This window comes from Electrophorus electricus, chromosome 20 (assembly GCF_013358815.1).
Source record: "Electrophorus electricus isolate fEleEle1 chromosome 20, fEleEle1.pri, whole genome shotgun sequence".
In the NCBI taxonomy this organism is placed as follows: Eukaryota; Metazoa; Chordata; class Actinopteri; order Gymnotiformes; family Gymnotidae; genus Electrophorus; species Electrophorus electricus.
The window spans coordinates 6,118,338-6,128,337 of record NC_049554.1 but is presented as its reverse complement, the minus strand read 5'-3'; the positions used below and the strand labels follow the sequence as shown (position 1 = coordinate 6,128,337).

General features: G+C 45.2%; 1 protein-coding gene across 8 annotated transcripts in view; it reads left to right on the top strand.

The window, feature by feature from the left end:
- LOC113580750 (chemokine-like protein TAFA-1) overlaps window positions 1-10,000 on the top strand; it is a 140,518-nt gene that overhangs the window by 122,371 nt on the left and 8,147 nt on the right. The window lies entirely within an intron of this gene.

The following is a 10,000-nucleotide window of genomic DNA, read 5'->3' as shown; positions in this document are numbered from 1 at the left end:
AGAAAATCAAGCTTTGGTTCAGATAAAGACAAGACAAAGTCGCTGGAGCACCTCCAGGCCACAAAACAGTAGTGGCAGGTTAATTCTTTACTGTCGTCCTGGGGGACAGTGATGGAGAGTAGAGGTGTGTGTGTGTGTGTGTGTGTGAGTGTGTGTGAGTGTTACCGGGGAAGGCGGTGCGCTGATGTATCGATCCACACACCCGCCAGCACTGTAAATTAACACCTGCAGAAAAACGTGAGAATTTAAAGTGTAATTGCTTTGCACTCTTAATCGGAGGTGGAAGAGATCGATCAGGCTGCAGTGGGGGGATCAGCAGGGCCGACACATTTATGGCAAAGAGGGGCAGAAAAAACTCTGTTATGCCCTCCGAACACATTTAAATCGCTTCAGATGTCACAAGATGATTTTGGACAGAGTTATTTTTAAGGGTTTTTTTCTTTTCTTTTTGTTTTTTTTTTTACATCCAGAGCTGTAATCTCCGGGTAGAGTATGGTGAGATTAAACCCAATCTGAGAATAAAACGCAAATCCTGACAGAGGAATCAGTATTGACAGCATAATCTGCGCTAAATGTAAAACTGGGAATGCTTTTCTCACTTAATGACGGAGAGACTTTTAATATACAAGATGTAATAAAAGTCACCGGAAGGAATCCAAGAGGCCAAGCAAGAGCACTACAGTAAACTTTAACACGCTCATTATGCCCCCAGACAATGTCCATCATTCAATCAATGTGCAATTATCTGACCTCTTGTTCAAGGAGCTCGTCTGTATGCTTAGCTGACACATTCTCTCACTCTCAATTGGCCTGTTATTTGATGACCTTACATGTGTGTTTGTGCGCGCCTGTGTGTGTGTGTGCGTGCCTAAACATCAATGTGCATCTCCCATTCTAACTGGTGAACTGCACGTCCATTTCTAAGACAATCACACTCGTCGACAGGGTGGTTTTTTTTTCTAGTGTAACAAAGGTGTGGCTTTGTCCTGCCAGACAGGGATAGGGGGCACTGTACCTTTTCACACCAAACACTGCTCCCTCATCCTAAAACCCTAATCTCCGAACCCAAGCTCCCCGTTAATCTCATCCTCATAATCTCTCGATTGAGATTCTGGAAGCCTCCGAGACGTCTCTGCTGTTCCCAAACCCTCCACTTCCTGGCTAAGTGTAATCTCTCCCTGGTCCTGAATGTGCACTGATGCCTGAGCCATCTACACTGTGGTACATTTTCAGATGTAGGCGGATGTCCTGCGCACAGGTGTTCCCGTCCCATCCTGTCCCGTCCTGTCCCGACACCAGCTGACGCCGCCAGGAGAATCCTTTGTGTGCTGGGCCGTGTTTCCTGCAGTCAAATACACCAGCACTGATCTCAGCACAGTTCCACAGCACTACACAAACCTCTGACAAGGCCTTCAGTCCCTGAAGCCCCATGGGTGTCCAGCTGCTCCGATAATCCACGTTCCCCTTTGACACCACGCACACAAGGACCTGCTGATGTTACAACTTTATGGTAGCAGCAGTCCCAGAGGGGGGGCCCCGGGGGAGACAATGGCCTGGCTCCAGGTTCGGAAGGTCACCTGATTAGGCCCTGGCTTGGAGCCAGACAGATAAGGCTCTTGGAGCAGGAGCGCTGACCTTGTGAGCTATCCTCTGCTCACACGCCCGTCCCTCGGAGGGGGGGGGGGGGACCATCTGTCAGGGAAGGTCAAACACCGTGGCCTCCAAATGCGAGAACATTTGTCTCTCTTTGACTCTGCTGTGTCCTCAGATTCGGAGACGTCTCCTTGGCACCAGCGTGCCAGATCCGAGCTGCGGAAAGGTCTAGATCTTTGCCTGAAGTAGGTCCATTCACTTGGGTCCTCCGGCCCTCCACCAGCCTACTGTAATGTCCAGTCAGGACTAAACAGGTTGCCGGCTGGATACTAGCTCAAAACTCTTGCTGCATCTCACCACATACTGAACCCAAGAGTATAATGATTTCCAAATCATGTAATAACACCCAGAAATTATAATAATAATAATAATAATTGTTATTATTATTATTGTTGTTGTTGTTGTTGTAGTTGTACACTTGGTAAAAATGCAATAAAACCTAATAATGTAATAATATATTTAATAATGTAATTACAGAGTCTTCACATTAATATAATCCCATTTTACCAATAATGTAATAGCATGTTACATTACTGAGAATGTATTACCTTTTCAGGTTGATCATTTGTAATATATTATTGGGAATGCACCATTTTCATGAGTTATTATATTAATGATTTTTTTCAAAAGGATAAAAGAGTAGTTTTTTCTGATATAATATTACAGCTATTTAGCACTACATTCATTGTCGGCCTCTAGCTGAAGCCGAGAATGCCCAGAATATATGAGTGTTCGTATGTTGACATTATAGTCCACCGTGCCGCGCGTCGGCTGTGCCAACTTGATTTACGTACTTATCGCCAGGAATTAAGTATTCTGTATTCACAATAAATGTTTACAGGCAGGGACAGAAGTCATTTCACAACAAGGGCTTGAAATTAAATAAACGCACTCTGTTCTGTCTCCAGTAAGCCTTACACTTCAAATCTACCAAAGCATGGTTTTCTAAGCGGAAGCCATACCCTGACCCAGACTGGGTGTTTCCCAAACATCACTTTGAGTCTTAGTACCAGATCATGATAATGACTAGACGCTTTGTACAGCTTCGGACTGGTGGCCAGTGCATCGTACACATGACTCAATGCAGCAGAGGACAGGACAGATAACTACAGGAGATGACAAACCCAGATGATTGCTCCCAATACGCTATTCTTTGTTTCAGTACTGTGCTTCGTAATTAGCACCGATGTTTCATTCAGGAAAGCAACATCGAGTGACGTGACGCAGTTTGATTCATTCTGATGAGGCTTAGAGGGTCTAACCAAAGGCACATGAAGATCAGAACTAGAGTTTACCTCTGCTTCACATGATGGTCCTCCGTCAGTGTGTCTGATCACTGACAACCATCCAGATTCCTCTTCCGAAGAACTCCTGATATAGGACGTGATAGATCCACTAAAAGATCATCATTCCCATAGCACTAGGTGGTGTGATCAAGAACCAGTGTGGGAACATCCTCCCCATAGCCTTCAGCACGTGGAGCAACTGAGGTACTGTAGAATCTACAACAAGAGGTAGAAACTGGACTTGGAAAACTAGGGTTCCTCGGACGTGATCTCTGTAGATCTCAGACTCACCCAAATGATTTATGTAATCACCAGGCACAAAGTTATATAAAGACAAACCATCAAGACAAAATGGACTTGAAGCCAGATCTGATTCGATCTCAGATCTGATACGATCTCTTCTTTAGGAGTTGTGGGTGCTCAAAGAATTCCAGTGTTAAATGGTCAGCCATAGCAATTCCGGCAGTTCCCATCTAGAGGAGGATCAGACCTCACTGTCATTCCAGAGGTAATGAATGAATCATTATGCAGTGAGCAAAGATGTTCTAGTAATGCCTGTCACTGAAAACCATCTTTGCTGGGAGCTATTTGGTGTTTGGTCCTGAACTTCAAATGAATTTTGATAATGGTGCCAGGCATGATCGCGTACTTGCTGGTGACATGATAATTAGGGCGTGTTGTAAACTCCAAAAATCTTTTCAGTGACGCGGTAAATTCCCTCTGGAGTGGAGGTGTAGCCTCTGAGGAGCAGTCACTGATCACTGGTCTGACATGCTCTTTGTCTAATCATTGATCTTCTCCTTTCAAACGATTGCCTTTGTCTGATCGTAGGTTAAGGGCAACTGAAATCACCTTAATGGGTCCCTCTACTCAGTCCTGCACCATCACAGGTGAGAGGTTGCAGTGCGCTGTTAGACTTTCCCCCAAAGCAGACGTCAAAAGGCGAGACCTGACAGAGCTTCTGCACTGGGCTTGGTTCAGCGCTGTAGCCTAGCCCAGCAGGCTATTCACCCACTCCACATCTGTACATTTCGTGGGTCTTTTTCTTCAGCGATTGATTCATTTTCCATTTACATTTATGGCATTTAGCAGACGCTCTTATCTAGAGCGACTTACAAAAGTGTTTTGTCATTTACTCATAGAATACATCCTAGCTAGTGCAATAGGTTAGAGTCCAATATACCAATGAACTAGAATACAGTAGAATACAGGTATCACTGCTGATACCTAGAAGTACAAAATACATAAGGTCTATCTTAAACAATGATAAGTGCAATAAACAATAAGTGCTAGAGTGTGTTAAACAACATCAGTGTAATAAAAAATACCCTACAATAAGTACTAGAGTTTCAGTTAGTCAACATAGGAGCAGGGTCAGTTGTTCTTTAAATATTCCGTGAATAGATGGGTCTTCAGTCTGCGTTTGAAGACTGCAAGGGACTCTGCTGTCCAGACAGCAAGTGGAAGTTCATTCCACCACCTGGGAGCCAGGACAGAAAATAGTCTCAAAACTTGTCTTCCATGAGACTTGAAGCATGATATTTCAAGCTGTACTTGAGGTTCGAAGTACTCAAGGTACGGATCGGGCTTTGACCATTGACCTCATGTATGAAGGGGCTTGTCCATTTTTGGAATTGTAGGCAAGCATCAAGGTTTTAAATCTGATGCGTGCAGCTACAGGGAGCCAATGAAGGGAGCGCAGCAGTGGAGTAATGTGTGAACTTCGAAAGATTGAAGACCAGTCCCGCTGCTGCATTCTGGACAAGTTGTAGAGGTTTGATGGCTCTTAGAGGAAGACCAGCAAGTATTGAGTTGCAGTAGTCTAGTTTTGAGATCACAAGAGACTGCACAAGCACCTGGGTAGCTTCCTGCGAGAGAAAGGGCCAAATCTTCAAAGGAGAAATCTGCAAGACCGGGTTAGATTTGAAACATGAGTTGAGAATGACAACTGGTTGTCCAAAGTTATGATGGTGATACCAGGGAGTTCTCGAAGAAAACTGTGAGGTCATTGTAAGGGTTGGGAGTACCCGGGATGTACAGAAGCTCGGTTTTACTGGGGTTGAGCTTCAAGTGGTGGGCTGTCATCCATGACGCGATGTCAGTCAAGCATGCTGAGATACATCTTGAGACCTGCGTGTCAGAGGGTGGAAAAGATTCATGCACCCTCTCCCTCTGTTCTGTGGTACGATTCAGACCACTCCGAATGCTCTTCACTTTAAAGGTCTGCATTAGCTGCTTTTAACGCACCACCAAACCCTTCTCTTTGATCTTGATGTAAACATTTAGGAGGAACAAGTTTGCTGCAGATCAAAGGCAAATCTTTGGCTATTTCACTACTGCTCTGTTTCCGTGGCTTCATGGCTTCCCTCAAATATATCTACTGAAGATGTCTCGCACAGTTAGGATATATTTATATAGGATTTTACCGTACCGAATTTTTCCATTTAGTCAAATCCACAAGCTGCGTCTGGTGTCTCTGTCCTTCTTCTGGCTTGCGTGGTTTGTCGATGCTGTGGGGCTAGTTCACTAATGTAGTCCGAAGGATGTGCTAAGGCGTGGAGGCCTTTGAATCCTGGCCTCACTAACACCTGCGTGATGTTCCCCAAGTTGTGTCTGCAATTTTCTCGAGACTTTTGTGTCCTTTAAGACTCTTTTCCCCAGTTGGGTTTGGACAGAGTCTCTCTACAGTCCAGCAATCATAAGGGATGGTCCGGCCGGCGTCATCCGGGGCCAAGCAGTCTCCAATATCAGCAGTGGGCTCAACTCTTGTCGATCCAGCAACAGACACATTGAACTAACAGACTTCTTGCTCACTTCCTGTTGACCGTAGTCCCTGCACACAGAAACACACTCACCTCAAAGTTCACTGGGAAGAATCTGTAAAATGCACGTTTCTCATTGTCATTCATTTCTTCCATGGTTTAAATGCTTGAGGTTCCGAATACTACAGATGGTGTATTATCCAAACATAATTTTTTATCCAAACATAACTTTTTAACAGACTGCTCTTGTACACAGGAAAGAACAGTTGGCAAGTTAAATCTGAAACTATTGTAGTTTATGGGGGGGAAAGTAGTTTATGAAAATGTTCTCAAATTTTTATGTACAACAAGAAAGCTTTGAAAATGAGTAAAACGTTTGTTGCAGTAATTTAGCAAGGCAGCATTACCTTGTAATTAGCATGAAACACATAGCCAGTCCAGCGGTGTTTATCCTGAACCCTGTCCTGTCTTCCTGTTCCTTAAGTGTCTTTTCCGAAAGACCAAATCATTCTGGGGGTATTAATGTTGCCTTAATCGTGCAACTTATCCTAGAGAAAACTTTGATGCCAATTAGCCTCACCTAGACGTTGTCAGCCTGGTGCCGATGCAGCGCCATCTAGTGGTCACAAGGGCAGATAGCGGTGTGAAATTGCATTTCATTGAGGTAAACGGATTTGATCAGATTGCTGTGTGTCATTGGATTATTACTCGAACGTGAACCTGTATAAACCGGTGTTACGTGGGCTGTATTTTTAACTGACATTGCATGAGGCAAAACTGCTTGAATCGGGACATCAAAGAAAAGCGACTTTTAATTTCTGCATCTGATCCGAATGCTTTAGCGGGCTGTTACACTCACTTTGTTCATCCTTGATCAAGACTGGCCTACAGGGAGACCTGCGCGTATGCCTCTCGCAGGTTGGCAACCTCGGTAACGCTATTTTGATCGGTGCTTTTTCACGTGATTAACTCAGCAGAGTATCGTGAATGAATCATAATTTGGGATGCAGTCACTGCCACAAAGGGACCAGTCCAGGATAGAAATACCAGCGATCGGAGGAACACGGCCAAAACAAGAGTCATGCGGAGACGAGGTCATTAATGTGGAGAATGCAAGGGTTCGGCTCAAGGTGTGAACGCAAGTGATTCGGGCGCGCGCGCGCGTGTGTGTATGTGTCTGAGACTTCAAAGTCCTTTCATGAGTCGCAGGCGAGGCGATCGGGAACGAGTGAGGATCATAATTATTGAGGACAAATCGTAAACACAAGGGAGTCGTTAAAAGCAGGGAGCTGAACAGAAATGCATGTGCAGCGTTGCCATGGAGAACAACACCGCGATTGTCACGAACAACAGCGAAATATTTGAATGCACCGAATATCTTGAAGATTTTGAACTTGAAGTAGATGTATTACTGACATGTTACACGAAGCAGACGTAATATGTCAACTTCATGAGGCAGACTCACCTTAGATTTCTAAACCCAGCCTTAACCTCAGGCCCAACACCAAAATGGATGACATTATTATTGAAATGAAACATTTCTTAAATTACTATATTACTGGGAATTATTATTGATTATAATATTGAGTTCTGCACAGCTGCACTGGCAGAAGCATTTCTTAGAAGTCAAGAGGAAACCGGCGCTGATGGGTGATGTTGAACAAACAGGAACCCCTTGTTCGCGTGAGCGCGAGCTTTCTTCGCGAGCTTTCTGTCTAAGCACGTATACGCGTCTCGCGCAGCGCGAGCGTGTCGCGTAATCCGTGTGTGTCAGAACGCCTCACGCGCCGCTCGCCCTCCGCCGGGAGCGACTTTTTCTCCGACTTCACCTCTCACTCCTCTCCCCCGCTATTCCCGTAAGATCGGTTTTCTCCTTCATCTCCGGAATTACGTTCGAATTTCCCATTTTCAGATGGATTTGGCATTCAAGAGGTTGAAGTGAAGTGCTGGGAAAGCAGGAAAAGAAGGATCAAGGCGCGCCTTCCAGCGGGAGCGCGCTGCTCGCGCTCCCAAAATGTTTTACGTCGGTTGCTGCAGACATTTAAGTCTGATAGTCCCAAGGTGGTGTTTTAATGTAACGTGGACCTGGGACGGCCTAAAATGTGAACCTATAATAGATGGAAAATAAGTGAAAATAAGCAAAAGTGTGTGTGTGTGTGTGTGTGTGTGTGTGCATGTGTGTGTGTAAGACAGAAGGAGACAGACAGATATCTTCCTCTGTAATTGTTTGATGTGTTTTGATCTGTGTAGCTGTTTGATTGGCTTTTGTGAAACATGTTGTGTGTCTAGAGAGGGTCTATTCTTAGAGTACATCACCTCACCAGAGCTTCACACAGCAAACACCTTTCTGCTGGAGAGAGGAAAGAGACAGACTCAGAGAGAGTGGGAGAACGAGAGAGAGAGAGAGAGAGAGAGAGAGAGAGAGAGAGAGAGAGAGAGAACAGAGTGATGACCATACATCTGTCTCAGGGGAGAAGGAGTTCGGTGTGTAATGAACTTTGGGCTGCAGACTACAGCATCACAACACCTCACCTCAGTCTGAGGTCATCTGGGAGAGCGAGAGAATAGAGAGGAAGGAAAAAGGGAGCGAGAGAGGGAGGAGAATGAGAGGGGGGGAGGAGCGGGGGATGGGGGGGCAAGCGATGAATAATGGGGGAGTGCTGGAGTCTCTGTGGCAGTTATTAAGTCTAAACCTAGATGGGATCCAGCAGTGGGACTGTAGAATTGGGCTTGGTTTGAAAGGTTATGGTTTCTGAGAAAGAGAGGGGGAAAGAGAGAAAGAGAGAAAGAGAGAGAGAGAGAGAGAGAGAGAGAGAGAGAGAGAGTAGAACCAGCATTCCGGTCTTCTGGACAGCTGGCTATGTCAACAACATCGGACAATCCCTTCAGCCCAAACAAGGCAGCAGGGGCTTAAGGTCCTTATGTTGTTCCACCTGAACTGTGTGTGTGTGTGTGTGTGTGTGTGTGTGTGTGTATATAACACCAGCTCAGCGTGAGAGTGAGGTGTGCGGTGACACACAAACATACACACACACACACACACGTACACACACACACACACACACACACACACAGGTCTGACTCTAAACTTCTTTTGCACGTACTAATTGTTGCCTTGTCACCTTTGTAACAGAGGTCAGATGGGAACTGGGTGAAGGTGACGCTAGTGGGAGAGATTCAGCCTCCAAGAAGCGCTGTGAAGAATGGCAGTGTCAAGGCAGCGACGTAGAGCCCAAGACCAGCCAGCGTGTTTTTAGTCCTTACCGTAATCTGTCCTACAGTGATGGTACCAGTAAAGGAGTCTACTGTCCAAAATGAGTCAGACACAAATTAAGTGCAGTTTTGGTTTATGTCATATAAAATGTTAAAGGCTTCATAGACTTTCTTTTGGAAGTAAACAAAAGTTAAAGTTAATTACATTGGTTGTTTTCAAACACAGTCTTCTAGCCAGTGTAGCTCCAATCCAGAGGGGACTAACAGAGGGGTCTAGTGGAGGGGACTAACAGAGGGGACTGTTTCATATTTAGCTCAGGCCAGTCAATATAATAAGAAGAGACATTGCAGGGTAGAAGCTCTGAGGTTCCTCCGTGAGTGGTGCACCTGGACTCAATCAGGAGACATTACAAGGCTGCATTCTCCCACCAGCCCACTGTCACGTGTGGGGGGGTTGGATGTCGTTTAAACACAGCCGTCTGAAAGATCTCAGTATCATCTGTGTGAAGTCTGTGTTTACATTTGAAAGCAAGTAGCTAGAAGAGTCCCAGCCCCGAGAACGCTGGAGACGTGGAAGCAGAACCTGGAGGACAGAATCATGTCTCTCCGACTCCAGACACAGTCGGGCTTATGTGTCTGTTTAATATCCCTTCTTCACAAAAGCACTGCTGTAGCAACCAACCCAAACACACACACACACACACACACACACACACGCACACACAGCGATTATGGCTTATGGCTGTCTAGCAGAGAATTAAGCATAAATGACTCAGGTAATACTAATGCAAGTGAGAAGGATTTACACACACACCCACACACACACACACACACACATTAAATATAGGTGTCATTCCTCAGAAATGCTGAGGTAAGTAGTAAATTGATACTCTCCTGGAGTGCATGAGTACATGCACAGACACTCATGGCTACACTAAACGTTTGGTAATATGGTGATTGCAACACTTGAACCGCCATCATTATTCGGTTTTGAGGCCCAAGGGAAGCGTTTTAAAACACATTAGCAAGAGACAAACAGTTTTAATTTGAAGAGTGAGGAATGCATCTCGGTGAAATTTAATATCA